This window comes from Canis lupus, chromosome 7 (genome assembly GCF_003254725.2).
Source record: "Canis lupus dingo isolate Sandy chromosome 7, ASM325472v2, whole genome shotgun sequence".
Taxonomy (NCBI): domain Eukaryota; kingdom Metazoa; phylum Chordata; class Mammalia; order Carnivora; family Canidae; genus Canis; species Canis lupus.
Genome location: NC_064249.1, coordinates 79,911,008 through 79,927,585, shown reverse-complemented (window position 1 = coordinate 79,927,585; position 16,578 = coordinate 79,911,008). Strand labels below are relative to the sequence as shown.

The window sequence follows — 16,578 nt, the reverse complement described above, 5'->3', positions numbered from 1 at the left end:
GAGTGACAATCCTGACACGTCAGACCCATACCATGCAAAGCTGCCTTTGAACAAAACCCCTACCATAATTACGGTGCCCAGTGGCCGGAATTACCTGGTAATTGTATTTTCTGGATTTTGGAAACCCCATTGGTTTTCACTGTTGCTGCCGGAAACCTCTTTTAAGTGTCTGCCTAAGCATCATCCCAGAGCTACTGTCAGCTTGACCAGGGCAGCCTGAACCCCTCACCCTCCTCTCAGCAGCCCTGTGCCTTCCCTCTGCACAGAGCCTGCTAAAGCCAACAGGGGCCTCAGCGGGAATCTAAGATGCCACAGAGCAGCACAGAAAGAGAACTCTGGGGTCCCAAAGGCCAATGATTTGGAGCCCGTCACTCGTGCTCTCTGAAACATTCATAGAAATACTCACCTGAGTGGTCACCACGGAGAAGGGGCTAAGGTCCCACACACAGAGCACAAGGCCTGGCACAGAGTAGATGCCCCACAGGTAGTGGCTGTCACCACCCAGGCCTGCACCTAAGTTTATTGATAGACAGAAGCCGGGGAAGTGCGACTGGACAAGGTCATGCTCTCAGCCTTTTGATCAGCGCTTTACACACATTTCCTTACTCATGTCGTGAAACAAGACACAGAGTTACCCGAGACTCAGAGAGGTTAGGGGAGTTCACAAGGTCACCCAGGCTAGCAAATGGCCAAGCTCGTACTCATACACCCGGAGAAGACTGGAGGAGGGGTCCAAAGACCATCTCTGCCTGTTTGGTCCCCGCAGACCGAAAAATGAGAGGAAGCAATGCAAGAAGGAATAGATGAAAGGGCTTGAAAGTCTGAGTTCAGGAACATCCCCGAAATCCTGTTGAAACGGTATCATTGCCGAATTCCCCCAGCCTTGCCACCGCCGAGGAGACCTGGGCTGTATTTCCTGGGACTAATATGGGTCAGAGGAGCTTTGCAGGCAGGAGTCTGCTGTGGGGAGGAACAAGGATGTTGGTAGAGCAGAGATAAATCCAGAAGGCAATACCCCAACCTGATATTTTGTAGTCAGACACAAAGCACCCTCCGGCATCCTGGCCACTTGGGGGACACACGAAAAGAGCACCCGACCCTGTTTCTTATCCAGTGGAGAGGTGAGAAAGTTAGATGTGAAAAGAGGCAGAAGACTGAGCCCAGATGTGAGGGAGGAGAAGCGATGCCTGGCAGAGGCCTGGTCGTGTCTACATGGTGAATGGGTGAATGCGTGAGCGAGAGTTAGTAGGCAGAGACAGGAGCAAGGAGGGCAGCAGACTCGGGGTGGCACTGCCCCCTCTGTGCCCCTCTGTGTCTTCCCAGGAACACTGCTCAGGGGATCCTGCAGCCCAAGTGCCCCTCTCTGCTCGTCTGAACCCCGGGCCCCCACGTAGAAGCGTCTCAGGCTCTGAGTCGGGGAGCATCCCGATGCCTGAGCCTCGGGCTGGACATGACGGCGCCCGCACAGGCCCCGGTGGGCTGTCAGAGGGAACGCAGGCGGTCAGCCAGTGAGGACAAAGCAACAGTGTCTGCCTCATAACAGACAAGACGCAGGCGTGTCGAAAGAGCAGGACAGCCACCATCCTGGATCAGGCCCTAGACGAGAGAAAAGACACTAAAGACCATTTTGAGGACAGAGATAACTTTGGGAAATTAGAATATGGCCTAGGTATTACCCGATGATGTTGCCCCAAAGTAAAATTTCCCGAATATGAGGACCGATTGTGGGTGTGTTGGAGAACATCCTTGTTCTTAGGACATACCTCGTGCTGAAGTAGCAAGGATGAAGTGTCCTGGTGTCTGCCACTAAGAGCCGCAAGTAGTTCAGCAGGAGACTAGAAACAAAATCAATAAATGTGTGTCGACAGAGAGACAGAGATAAAGAGACACAGACAGAGGCAGAGAGAGAGCAGGGCTCCCTGCTAATCAGTGAATAATCCAGGGGAAGGGCTCACTAAATACTCACTTTATATTTCTTGCATCTTCTCCGTAAGGTTGTGTTTTTCAAGATAAAACTTTGGGGGGAATTATTTTGAAATAGATTTTTTTCGAAGAAAAGCTGAGCCTTCCGAAGTCAGCCTGTGCTGAGCAGGAGCACAGAGTGAACATGTGGTCTTGCAAAGGAGGAGATGGGTGGATCCGAAATGAGGGAGGCCCCATCTGGATCCGTTGCACCTTTAGGGTGTTAGGGTAATGCAACTGCTGTTTCCTCTTAGTTTTGAGTTTTAAATGAGATAATATACATAAATATATATACAATTGTGTTTTGTAGATGATCCGATGGGATGCATGGATGGTAGTGATGTACATGCTACACCACTGGGGAGAAGAGATGGTCAGAGGGGCTTTGGGAGGCAAATCTTAAATATTTTTTTATATATTTATTTATTTATTTATTTATTTATGATAGTCACAGAGAGAGAGAGAGAGAGGCAGAGGGAGAAGCAGGCTCCATGCACCGGGAGCCCGATGTGGGATTCGATCCCGGGTCTCCAGGATCGCGCCCTGGGCCAAAGGCAGGCGCCAAACCACTGCGCCACCCAGGGATCCCTTGGGAGGCAAATCTTAACGAAAGAAGGTTCTTCACACCCATGGCTGGTGCTGTGGCAGAGGTAATCTGATTTAGTTTTTCCTTCCTTCCTTCCTTCTTTCCTTCCTCCCTCCCTCGCTCCCTCCCTCCCCCCCTTTCTTTATCCTACTATGTGTGTTAAGTTCAGTAAGTGAAGGGCAGTAAGAGAGGACAGAGAATGAGAGAACCTTTATACTTTGATCCCTCAGGGCCAGAACTTTCAGAGAACTTCCCTGGAGGCAACCTGCGACAAGGACTTCAAATGTTCTACAAATCAATGCAATAAAATGACAACTACCATATAATTAAGGTGCCGCTCAATTGGGGCTCACCAAGACCTGGCAGTGAGAGGACCAAGCATGAAGCATGAGGTTTTTTGGTTGTTTTTTTTTTTTTTAATTTTTTTTACATTTGCTGAGGATAATTGATGATGTGAAAATCCCAGATTATTTCTTTTCTTTTCAAAATGCTTTCTTTTTTTTTTTTTAGAGCAATTTAAGTTCACAGCAAAAGCAAGCAGAAAGTAGAGAGTTCCATAGACCTGCTGTTCCCACTCTGCACAGCCTCCCCCGGTATCAACAACCCCTCGCCACAGGGGAGCATCCGTCACAGCTAATGAACCTGCAATGACGTGTCACTATCACCCAAAGTCCATAGTTCACATTAGGGTTCACTCTTGGTGCTGCACATCCTATGGGTTTGAACAAATGTATGATAGTATGTGGAGACTACCATTTAGTACCATACACAATAGTTTTACTGCCCTAAAACTCCCCCGTGTTTCACCTCTTCATTCCTCTCTCCCCCACCCCCCCAACCCTTGGCAACCGATCTTTCTAACTATTTCCATAGTTTTGGATTTTCCAAAATGTCCTACAATTAGAATCATACAGTATGTAGCCATATGCATTTCCGGTTCCTTCATGTCTTTTCATGACTTGATGAGCTCATTTATTTTTAGGGCTGAATAATATTCCATTGTCTGTGGGCCACAGTTTGTCCATCCACCGACTAAAGAACCTTGTGGTCACTTCTAAGTTTCAGCAGTTATGAATTAAATTGCCATAAACATCTGTGTGCAAGTGTTTGTGTGAACACAGTCATCAACTCTTTTGGGTAAATACCAAGGAATGCTGTTGCTGGATCATATGGTAAGAGTATGTTTAGTTTTGTGAGAAACCTACCAAATGGTCTTCCTCAGTGGCCATACCATCTACATCCCACAAGCAATGAATGAGAGTTCCTGTTGCTCTGCATCTTGAGCAATGGTCTCTGGAAAGTTTAAGTAATTTTTATGTTCACTCCTCTATAGGTAGGGTGTTCCCCTCTACCCAGCTTCTTTCTTTCAAGATTCTTTTTTTTTTTTCTTTCTCTTTGATTTTCAATAGTCTGAATATTATATGCCTAGGTTTAGGTGTAGTTTGTTTTGTTTTGTTTCATTTTTGGCATTTATATGGATGGTGTTTTCTAAGATTCCTGGATATGTGATTTGGTGTCCAAAAATGATTTGGGGAAATTCTTGGTCATTATTGCTTCAAATATTGCTCCTGTCTCTTTCTTTCATTCTTATCTTTCTGGTAATCCTATTATACGTATATTACTACTTTTAAAGTTGTCTCACAGTTCTGGGATATTCTTTTTTTTTTAAGATTTATTTTTATTTATTTTAGAGAGGGGGGAAGGGGCAGAGGCAGAAGGAAAGAATCTGAAGCAGATGCCAGGCTGAGCGTGAAGCATGACATGGGACTCGATCTCACAACCCTGAGACCATAACCTGAGCCAAAACCAAGAGTCAGATGCTTAATCGACTGTGCCACCTAGGTGCCCCCCTTTTTTTCAGTCTTTTTTTCTATTTGCTCTTCTGTTTTGGAAGTTGCTATTGACAAGCAACTCAAGCTCATAGATTCTTTCCTTGGCCATGTGCAGTCTACTATTGAGACGATTAAAGGCATCATTCATTTATGTCACAGTGTTTTTTATCTCTAGCATTTACTTTTTATTCTTTCTTAGAATTTCCATCTTTCTGCTTACATTTACCAGACTCAGATATGGCAGAGATATTGGAATTATGAGACTAGTACATTTAAAACAACTGTGATTAATATGCTAAGGGCTCTAACAGATGAAGTACACAGATGTAGAGCATCTTGCATTTCTGTAGGGCCCTCTCCCGCACCCTCCAAATCAGACCACACCCTGTCCTCTGCCCTCCATCCTCAATCAGAAAGCCAGATCACGCTCATGCAGCATAGCAGGGCTGTTCAGGCTTTCATCATTCCAAAATTCTGCAGCATTAAGGCAGAGCATAACTGCTATAAAAGAGGAAAGGCTGTCCTTCTAAGATAAAATATATCCCAGTCTACCTCAATTAAGGTTTCCACTCCCAATGATTCCTCCTGTTAACATCTACCATTACAGTGTCTCCCAAGAATCCATTGTGACCTACCCTGACTTTCAGATGTCACATTAACAGATTAAAGCTTACTGAATGCTCATGCCTATAAGCAATGGGTCTTTGGAAGATGTCCAGTACTTCTGTGTTGTTTGTATGCTGGAACAGATAGTGAACATGAGTTTGTAACTCTATTTTCATTCCATTTCAATAATAAAAAATTTCAAGCACTTTCCACAATTCTGACACTAAGTAGTTAGTTGAGATACAACCATGTGGAGAGATGTGGTCTCCACCTCCAAGGAAATCACAGACTTACAGAGACTCAGTAACTGATAGAGTCCCACCAGTGGAAGGCTCAAGGAACTATCTGGGTTACAATCATCCCCCTTCAAAAATAAATAAACATTATTTCGGTAGATGGAAGGATGGATAGATACATAAATACATACATACACACATACATACATACATAGCCGAATGGGTGGATAAATGCTCCTTTCTCTATTAAACCCATGAGTATCCCACATTCACCAAGGAGGGATCCAGGAGTGGCCTCAAAAATCAAATCCAGAAAGTACCTGCAAAGGATCAGCCCAGGTAAAAAAAGGCCATTCCTAACTATAGCCTAATAAACATCCTGCAGCATTAGAATTACATAAGGAGTTCTCAAAAGTACAGACGACGTACAAGCTCCCTCCCTAGAGATTCTGATCCAGTGAGGATATAATCCTAGGTATCTGTATATATTTTTTTATGCTCCTGAGATTGTTTTGATTCAGAGTGGAGTTTGAGAGCCACTAGGACGGATTCCCAGATCTAGCAGGTGAGAGTCAGGAAGCCATAGATCTAGGCAGAGTAAACACAAGGAAGATAGAAAACTCCTTGATAAGGTACAGCCAGGGCAGAAAATTGGGCTCCTTGCATGCCTTCAATTGTAGGTAGAATTGGGCCTCAACTCTGAAATGGACCTTAGTGTGCTAGCAGGTGCTCAGAGCTCTATGTGACTCTATTAAAGCACCATGGCTCTGAGAGGATTTAAGGTTGACCTCATACTGTTCACCCATGATTGTCAATCAGATCTCATGGTATAACTTCCTCTGTGAAGAAATGAACCTATGGAAGAGGGAGAAATCAGCTCAATATTTGCACAGGGAAAAGTATTAGTTTTCTACTGTGGAAATGTGAACCTGTCACTACAATGATTATCTTCCCTATATAAACCCTAAAAGGTTGGTACTATTGAGCAACATCAGCATAATTGATCATTATCTTGTCATTGGCATGTCCTAAGGTCATCAAAAATTGGTGACAGCTTCACACTGGTTTTCCTTCACTGGCATCTGTCACTGTCCTGGCTCCAGAAAGCCCAGTCCACAGCTACCAGCCAAGTGCCATCTCATGAGAAAAATTCAAGCCTTTCAACTTCACTTAAGAACATACAATATGTGGAGGCCACGGGCTTTATCTTTAGTGAATAAAAATTCAGTCCCGCCTGGGTAAACAATAAACTAGGTTTTTGAGTTTAAGATACAACATTGGACAACGTGAACTGTTAAGAAAATCTATTTTGCTGAAACTGAACTCTTCCCACCGCTAATTAGAACATGATTGTTCTCATTAACAAAGGAATTCATGCCTCACAGAAGAGTCATCCACCAGACTCCCCGAAACATGGAGTTCTTCCTTCCTTTCTCTCAGGGGCAGAGCTATTGCATGAAACCAGGCACACCTGGGTGCTTTCATGGACAACGTTCACACACTTACGCTTTAATTTATAATGTGTAGAGCCCTTGAAAGTAACAAAATTATATCTGACTAAATTGTCCCCAAGGTAAGAATGATGGAGTACCATGCACCTGGTTTGTCCCTGTTTTCCTGAAGCACAGTGTATCTGACATAGACCCTGTGCCTCTCTGGATTATTTTCCTGACTTCCTTCCCAAGGTTCTGCTTATCTCCTGAACCATGTTACTGCCACTGCTTTTAACAATTTCTCCAAGGGGATAGGAACCCAGGCGAGGCCCCAGACTGCATGGCCAAATGGTACCACGTACCACACTGAGGTGGCCTCCATTTCTAGGCTTGGATAAAATGCCACAGTCAGAGCATGGGGTGTGGCCCTCTAAGCAGCTGCCATGGAGGCAGATAATGTAACAGGGGGTTAGCATCCGCTAGGAAATGGAAGGGGGATAGGATGATAAATTTCTCCTCATTTCCCCCTTCTGCGAGCTACTCTGAGGACTAGTCTCTCCTTAAAATCCTTTTGGGGAAAATCTGAGGTGCAGTGTGAATGTGCATATGCCAATTGAGTTGCGTGTCTTTTTGTGGCTAGTTGCCAAGCAATGGCCAGCGTGGTAACGTATGGCATCGCTTCCCATGTTCCTTTGACTCACTTTCCCTTCTTCTTCACTCTCATCTCAAAGGTCTTGCACTTTGCAAATATAACATCAGCACTTTAATTCTTGGCTAAAGTCCTGCTTTCTAGAAGACACGGCTAAAACAATTGTCCAAGAATGGTTCTAAAACAGTCTTCAAGATGGAATTAGGGATAAGAACAGGCCACCTGTCTGAGAGGAATAGGTACTCCACTGTTAGGGGCACATGGAAGGCTAATAATCCCTTGGCATGTGGTAGACTCATGATTTCTCCAACTTTCATTGTCGTTAATGGAGATTGAATATAGACAGAGGGAGGTCAACGCCCTGGGAGCCCAAGGGGTCATGACATTCAATCAACATAGAAACATATGTTATGATGAGGATTGTGGGTTAGGGGAGATACTTACTACAACATTAAAGATATTTAAGTAAATAACAGCTCAGGGAAGCCAATTTAAGGCATGATCTAACATCCAGATGCCTCCTAAAGCAGTATGAAAGGAAATCTTTATTTCCTGCAGCCTTGGGAAAGATTGTGCTGAAAGTTTGGGCAAGGATCCGATTCTAGGCTGTGCAGAGCTGCCATGGAGATGAAACGCAGAACCTCAGCAAATACTCTATGTCAAGTCAGGGCCCTAGTAGGGAAAGTGGAGGACTCTGAGTCCTGGGATGGAGTCATTTGAGTGAAGGAACTCGAACATCTCAAAACTCCAAATTCCCTTCTGCCATCCTTCCCCAAGAGGCAGCACCTTCACCTTCACTTTCACCTTCACCAGAGAAGCTAGCCTCCACTTGCCTGGAGAATACGCAGTGCTTTCACCTGAAGCAGTTTCTTCACAAGATGATGCTTGTCCTCCTGAATACAAGCTAACGTCCACCAACCTTCATTGTCTTCAGACTGACAGCCAAAGTCAGGTCTCAGCAAGAGTAGATGGAGGAGCAAAATCCCTGTTTCGGGGAGGGATAGTCCAGATAGATAAGAAATTACAAAGCTAGTGAGAACTAGGGAAGATAATGGAAGTGAATATTAAGGATGCTAAGGAGTGGCAGTGAGAGTTTCCTGATCCATAAGGATCTATGGCAGTAATTCATAGATTATGGTGTCCTGGGGTGAGGTCAATGGACGGTCATCAGAAAGTTGTTGTATTTACACACTCAGAAAAACACTTAGATTTGCCAAATAGAAGGATGTTAACCATGGAAAGAAAAATGGTGGCCCACACCTCTTGGCCAATTCACAGGCACAGACCCCATTGGGGAGGGAATTCCAGGACACAGACATGAACCCCATTGGGGAGGGAATTCCAGGACCCCAAGTCCTGGCCAATGACCAAAGTCAGCCTCATGGAAGACCCAGTGCAGCTGCAAATCCACCCTGTGGTTATTCGTCCAGTTCCCAAGTACATAGTTAAGACAGGTAGGCTTAGCATATGGTTACCACCGGCAGACCCCTCACAGCTTGGCCTGATTCGTGGAGTAGGGGTCGTTATGGTAGGAAGGACCAAGGGGACACCCTGAAATTTCCCCACAGCAGCCTCCAAGATGAATCAGAGGCAGTATGACATTTCTGGAAGAATTATAGAGATTAGCGTCACCACCAAAGATTTGAAAGATGAGAAAGGTGTATTGTAGTCTCATCCAATTCACCCACAACAATGGACTACGTAAGATTAACTCCATTTTCAGCTGCTGGTCTGAATACGGATCTTTACTGGGGCAGATCAACACAGTGCCTGACAATCTATCAGCAGCGAGAGTCAAACAGAGTTTATCTTTCATTAGCAGGAACAACAGCACACACTCACTGTCATGCCTCGGGGCTGTGTCAACCCTCTTGGTCTCTGTCATGACACAGCAGAACATCATGCTGATCCACTGTGCTGGTGACATCGTGCCATTTGGAACTGGCAAATAGGAACTGGACAGCATCCCAAGCGCACTGAGACACGTGCATCGGGAAGAAAGCGAGAGACCAACTCCATAAAGATGCAGGAACATGCCACACTGGCGAGTTCTATAGTGTTCCACTTATCTGGGATATGTGGGGACATCCCCCTGAAGGTAGAGAACAAGTATCTTTGCCCCTTGCACCTTATGGCACTAGGATAGAGACATAATGCCTGGGAGTTTCTTTGGATTTTGAAGGCAACGCAGTCTAAACGTCTGTTCCATTTCTCTGATAGCTCAGAAAACCACCAGTTTTGACCATTCAAAACAAGTTCAAGTTGTGGTTCCAAGTAGTCTGTTCCTTGGGCCATGTGACCAACAGATCAAAAGGTGCTTTAGGTATATCTCTGCTGGATAAGAATGTACAGTCCTCAAGAGAAAGATCACAGCACAGAGCCCACAGATTCTAGAACAAGGCCATGCACTATGCTGGAGAGGTGTACTGTTTGAAAGGCAGCTCCTGGCATAATACTGGACCCTGAGTGGGTCCAGTCAACCACCAGACACCCCATTCTTATGCGATCTGATTTCCCGGTGGGGCTGGGTTGTTATCTAACCTACAAAGATGTAAGTTTGGACATAGACACCAGCAATCCATCATGCGATGGGAGTGGTATATTGGGATGTAGCCTTTGACAGAGCCAGAAAGATTAAGTAAACCATATAAACAGCTACCTGGACTCTCATTTTCCTTATTTCTGCTGCACCACTGACTCTCCCTCAATCCATGCCTAAAGCCTCCTCTGAGGTGCCCTCTGCCTCACTGGACTCGGTCTTGGATCACAGAACAGGATTGCTGCTGCATCATTCCCGAATCAAGAGGGGTCCTTAAAGGTGATGGTCAAAGGTGATTCTTCCAGTGAACCAAGCTGGACCCAGCACACTTGGTCCTCCACTTGAGTGGAGGGAGTGGTGGCCTGAGTCATAGATGTGCACTGCCTTCTTTGCAGTATTTGGATGATTTGGCCAGCTATCAAGGGCCTAGAGGAAACAGAGTAGAGGGTCAGAGACAAGGAAATCTGGGGAAGAGACATGTGGATGGACCAGTGGACATGGGTACCTGAGCACATGAATTCATCTTTGGGTCTCATATTGGTGCTGAAGAACATCTGCTCACCTGGGGCAGTCAGCCAGCAGCTGGACAAGATGGCCTATCCTCAGCCTGTCACTCAACCTCTGTCCTCAGCTACCTCAATATTTGTTCAATGCATCTGTGAACAGAGGGGTCAAAGTGACAAGGATGTAGGTCATCACAAAAGTCCAAAAACAGGGGCTTCCTTTTCCCAAGGCTGACTTATTTGTGATTGCTGACTGTCCAACCTGCCAGCAGAAAGACCCATGCTGAGTCCTTGAAGTGATGTCATTCACCATAGAGACCAGGAAGCTGCATGGGGCAGGTCACTTACATTAGACTGCTTCCACTTTGGAGCTGGTGGCAACTTGTCCTTCCTCACATTGACACCGGTTCCAAAAGAGGATTTTTTCCAGGGTAAAACATTACACACACACACACACACACACACACACACACACATACCAGCATGTGGCACAGTACTAAAGGCATTGAACAATTTGTTGGAGAATGAATGAATGAATGCTGGAAATGTGTGAGTCAGAGAGTGAGGGTCATGTGACTTCAGGAAGACCAGTGAAGCCTCTCCCCCCCAGTCTCCTTCCCCCTGTTCCTCAGTCCAGGCCACAGGGCAGGCTTTTCAATGGACCATCACGTTCCTTATTCAGCTACACCCCCCAAATGAAATCTCTCACTTCCAGCCTCTTCCTTCCAGGTGGAAGGCACCTGTGTCGGTTGCCGTCATCTTTCATCTGGGTAAAGACCTCTGACAGACTTGGACACGAGCAGTGCAGCTTTCTATCTTGTTGAGCCACTGAGAGTTTGGGATTATTTGTTACAACAGGTAGCCTTACTTGAATGCAACAGGGAGATGGGTGTGAATGCTATTATGAAAAATGGACAGAGACCGAAACATCAAATGATAAGAAAAACACATGTAACAGAAAAGCCTGTAGTTCAGCACACCTAGAGACTGATTTGTGGTTCAACCTCTCACAGGCTGTGTAGCTCTGGGCACATCATTTAACATCACTGTGCATCAATGTTTGTATCTGTTAAATGAAAACGCCTGTGAGTTTATCACAAGGATAAGAGATAACATTCATCACACGCCAGGCATGTTTGCTGGCACAGTAGGTGCTCCGTGAACCCTCACTCTCGTTATTACTAAGCCATGGAGTTGCACGGTAAGTAACATCGGAGCCAGGGCAGAGCCCCATCTTCAGGAGCCTCGTCTAGAACAGTCCTCATGCACATCCTGTTTTCCCTAGCTCTGCTTTGTGCTGTGGGCAGATGGCCATCCTATCACTATAAGGAAACCCCCATTAGAATGTACATTTCTGAAAGCCTTTCCTGAACACTCTTTGCCTGAACACATTTGAAGAGATGGCATGAGGCAGGCATGACCGAAATCGTGCGACCCTGAGTCTCGTTATAACAAAATTTGACTATATTTTGAACAAAGGTGATGAAGAGGTCACCCACGATGACCAAAGCTATCATATTCCACTCTGCACTTCTTAGATTTAAATGTTGTCAATAAATAATAAATAAATAAATAAATAAATAAATAAATAAATAAATAAATAAATATTGCCTGTTTCCACGGCTATGTGAGCCAGCAACAAACTCTAGTAAATTCTTGTATTCTTTCAACTTCCGTAATTGCTGCACCCTCTGGTGGATGTGAGTGTAATCAGGTCTGCGGATTCCTAGATTTGGAGTGGGGGTGGGGGGAGATGAAGGAAAGATGGGGGAAGGATGGAGGAAAGATGCAGGAAGATGATGGGGAAAGATGAGGGGGAAAGATGATGGGGGAAGATGATTGATGAGGGAAAGATGATGAGGGAAGGTGATGGAGAAAAGATGGGGGAAAGATGATGGGGTTAAGATGGGAGAAAGATGGGGAAAGATGAAGTGGATGGAATGTGGGAACCCTCTCCTGTGAAAGATCTGGGTAGTCACACTCACACTCACACATACACTTAAGGAAGACCAGGTTGGTGTGTGTGCAGCCCAGGGCAGAGTATGAGTCAGAGGGACTCTGCCCAGAGGTAGATGAGGGAGGTGAGGAGAGGGGTTGGCAGGCATGGGGAGGAGCAAACATACCAACCAGGAAAACCAGAGGATTCAGAAGTGGACTCAGATAAGAGGAAGGAGGCAAAACGATGAAAGAATAAGTCAGGAAGTCCCTCCTGGTTCCAGATGACAGGCCACATCCAGGCTGCTGCGGGCTTCTCGGCCCCCTGACGTCTGCACCATCCGCCATGGGCCACGCGGTTTTCTCCTCTACTGTGCCCGTCCTGTCTCACCCCTGCACTGACCAGAGAGGCTGGCTCACTACCTCCTTGGCGAAGGAACCAGTGCAGGTGAGGACATCTGAAATCTTGCACCTGCTGGGATAATGCCTACGTCCTTTCCACCCCACTCCACTCCCCTCCATAGAGATTCATTCCTTGAGAGAAACCTTTCCTGATTTTCAAAGCAGAATATAAGTAGACCTAGAAAAAGTAGATTTTAAAGCGTAGGAAGATCTGGATTAAGCAAAGATAAGCAGTTTTCTACATTGCAGGCCTTCTCCAAGCCTTAAGCACACTGACTTGCTCTGAGAGTCAGCCGTAGGGAGGTAGAGGCTGGGTTTCCAACGTGACTTGAGCACTGTAACCTACTTTTTAAAGAGCATCTTGAAAGCCCTTGAGAAGCACTTCCTTAAACAACGGGCAAGGACCTTCCTGGTAAGGTCCAGGGGGCAGGGCCCTGTGAGAGAAAGGGTAGTGTTCTAGGTGCCAAGGGACCAGAACTCCCCCTCAGGCCTTCCGCTCTGGGTGCGCCTTGGGGTGCATTCCTCTCACTTCCTCGGATTCCATTTCCTCATCTGCAAAGTGAGGAGTTTAGAGAGATCCGTGGTTTCCAGACTGTTCCAGGGAACTTGGGGCTTCAGTGAGGCATTTTGTTGATTCCACAACAGTCACGAAAATTTCCCCTCAATTAAGAAAATGGGAGCTCCCGAGGGAATCCACTATTCTCCTTTTCCCTATTTCACATGGAAGACTTCCCAGAGATTTCTTTCAAACAAAATAGTTTATTTGTTAAGCCTGGTTGACAACCTCTAGGATATTTGATCTCCAGGACAGTTCCCGGCATCTCTAGCTGTGCCAGCCTGTCAACTAGAATCCAGGTAGAACAGTCTGGAATTATAAGGTTTACTAGCATGGATGGTGGCTACCTGTGCTGCGGGCCAAGCCACACGATGGCACCCAGGTCATTCAGGTGTTGGGAATCGAGGAAGAATGGCTGGGGCCGCAGTGGGACTCTGAATGGGACACACGGTGGGGGAGACAGGGGTGGCCCTGGGAGGGCAATGGGAGCTGAATCCAGCACACAGGGTCCCGCAGCTGGAGTCACCCTTCCCTGGGTCACTGCATCCGAGTCTTCCTTTCCTGTCTCCCAGTCACCTCTCCTGCTCAGCCCCCCACCCCCATGTTATTAAATAATCTTCCCCAAGTATCCCCTTCCTTGCTCCTCAGTCGCCCACAAACCCGCGAGGACGCACAGCAGCCCTTCCAAGTGTTCCACGGTGAGCTCCCAGCCACATCCCAGGCACCTGCTGTGTCCACTAGCTGGCAGACAAAATTGTGGGTTCAAGAAAAAAAGAAACCCACACTAAAACGACCCAATCCTTAAAAACAAATGACACGAGAGCCCTACATATCATATCTGTGGGCTTCAATGAAAATGGAACTTAGCGGACAATGCATAACTTTAAATATATTAGAAAACTAGAAAGAAGGTCAAGTAACTAAAAACACAACTCAAGGGTCACATGTTTCATATTTTAATGTCCCTGTGATGCCTCCTGACAGCCAGGCGGGCCAGAGAGGATGCCCCCCACCAAAACCAGAACAAAACAAAAAGCCCACACATAACCTCTTGGACCAAACTTGGATCAAAGCAGCCATCACGGGTCATGGCCACGAACATGAAAATCCGCTCCCCGGGGATCCCTGGGTGGCTCAGCGGTTGAGTGCCTGCCTTCAACCCAGGGCGTGATCCTGGAGTCCTGGAATTGAGTCTCATGTCGGGCTCCCTGCATGGAGCCTGCTCCTCCCTCTGCCTGTGCCTCTGCCTCTCTCTCTCTCTCTCTCTCATGAATAAATAGATAAAATCTTTTTAAAAAATCCGCTCCCCACTCCCCCAAAAGACTCACCCCCGTGAGAGGAAGACAGACGCCCTTCGGAGCAGATGCCAGGGTGGCAGGTGGGAGAGTGTCCCTCCTGGGGAAGAGACGTCCCCAAGCTGGCACCTGTAGGGCGCTGCAAAGTGGGTAAGGACGGAGCAAGGGGGTGGGTGGGCATCTCAGAAAGGCGGCAAACACTTCATTTCAGCAGGAAGGAGCGTGGCTTTGAAGAGAATTACTGGAAACAGAAGGCAAACCCAGCAGGGCAGGTGGCAGGCGCGCTGGGAGCAAGTGAAAGAGAAAGCTCGGGTGGAGGGAGGGGCCCTGGGGAAGCCAGTCTCAGAAATCGCTGCGGACAGGCAGCAGGTGGAGGAGAGAGCATGCTGGGAAGCGTGGCCTGCAGATCCCGGCCTGGAAGGCAGGGGGAGGTGGGCTGGGACAGGAAACCTCCTGGCACCAGCTTGGTGGCTCTGGGACGAAGAAGTGGCTGCAGAGACAGAGCTGAGCCACTGAGCCTTGAGCTGGGAAGAAGGCTCAGCCCTTCTCCTCCCCAAGCCCCTACTCGCTCCCAACAGAACCTCCTGAACCTCCTGCCGCCTGGAAAAGCCACAGCTGCTGCCAACAGGAGGGACAGGGCACGCCCAGCCCAGCCGCCCAAGAAGTTACCTTCAGGGAGATTTTTTTTTTTAAGATTTTATTTATTCATGAGAGATGCACAGAGAGAAGCAGAGACACAGGCAGAGGGAGAAGCAGGCTCCCTGCGGGGAGCCCGATGTGGGACTCGATCCCGGGACTCCAGGATCACGCCCTGGGCCAAAGGCAGGCTCTCAACCGCTGAGCCCCCTGGATGTCCCCACCTTGAGGAAGAGTAACAGGAAACCAGCAGCCCCGGAGCCAGAGCGCCTTCGTGCTTGCTTCCTGGGCCCTGGGTCACCTCCAGTTTCAATCTGACGACAAAGGGCGGATCCCTGGCAGCCCACAGCCAGCCCACCCGCAGGGCCTCCTCTAGAGGGCACCTGGCCTCTTCCCCCTGCCCCAGGCTCTTTCCAGAACCTCTCCGCTCACCGTGAGAGCGGCCGACAGAGAGCGGGGAAGCTGAGGCTCCCAGGCCAGGCCTCAAGCAAAGGAAGACGGCTTTGTCCTTCAGCCCTCTGTCCGCTGCAGAGGTGCAGACCTGCCCAGTGCAAGTCTGTTTCATGAAGTTCTACTGGATGCGGCCCTGGGAGAGAGAACCTAACACATTTCCAGGAAAACGCATTAGAGCTGGTGAAACTGTTGTTTTTAGAGTCCAAGGACAAGTCATTGCAAGAGTTGACAGAGTAATCAAAGTTCACCGGGTGGATTATGGAGACAGCAAAGGTCTGACTCAAGGGGACACTAATGAAGCTGCCGAGAGAAGCTTGTGCAAACAGGACCAGGCCGGGCTCGGACAGGGGGACACGACCGGAGGAGCCACAGGGTTTTGTCGCGTGTTGCTGCGTCCCAGTGAAAACGAGTGACTGTCTGGAGCTCCAGCGCTTGGTTTTGGCTGTCACAGGTGCACGTGTACTGCTAAAAACATGAATCTGAAAATAAGGAAGAGTTCCTGGGACCCGACTGAAATGAGTTCTGTTGAAAAAGAGAAAAACTGGTATAGTTGAAATGTTCTCCTTTCTGTATAAAATGAAACCAGGTGGGGATAAATGACTCGGCGGTTAAAGAGTGAGAGAGAGAGAGAGGGATTGGATGGTAGAGCTGAGCCCTTAAGGGGACAGAGCGCTGCTGGTGGACGCAATGGCCCTGACCCCGGCCTGCTGTTACCTCAGCGCTGCGGCTGAACCGAGCAGCAAGCTGTGTGGCAGCTGTAGTGCTTGACTGGTGTGGGGCATTGGTGACCACAAGTGCATTAGGGACAAACAGGGCTGGGAAGGGCTAGGTTGGGGGCAGGCTCACAAAAATCCCAAAATGCTGAGGTGTCAGGAAACCAGAGGTAAAAGAACAAGCCAGCCCACCCAGCCCTAAGGTGTGGGTGGGGAGGGTGTCTTGTTATAATGACTACGTG

At 47.6% G+C, this 16,578-nt stretch overlaps 2 long non-coding RNA genes across 3 annotated transcripts in view; one reads left to right on the top strand and one right to left on the bottom strand.

Annotated features, from left to right (window-relative positions):
- Positions 1–432: 432 nt before the first annotated feature.
- LOC112648138 (uncharacterized) lies at positions 433–15,002 on the bottom strand. The gene is made up of 3 exons (XR_003128794.3): positions 14,568–15,002; positions 1,764–1,835; positions 433–1,596 (listed from the first exon to the last, which is right to left on the bottom strand). It is a non-coding gene; the product is annotated as an uncharacterized LOC112648138 (long non-coding RNA).
- The window catches only part of LOC118355375 (uncharacterized), a 14,360-nt gene continuing 12,683 nt past the window's right edge, over positions 14,902–16,578 (top strand). For both annotated transcript variants that reach the window (XR_004817720.2, XR_007411696.1), the window contains exon 1: positions 14,902–16,167. This is a non-coding gene — a long non-coding RNA (uncharacterized LOC118355375). The remainder of the gene's footprint in view (positions 16,168–16,578) is intronic.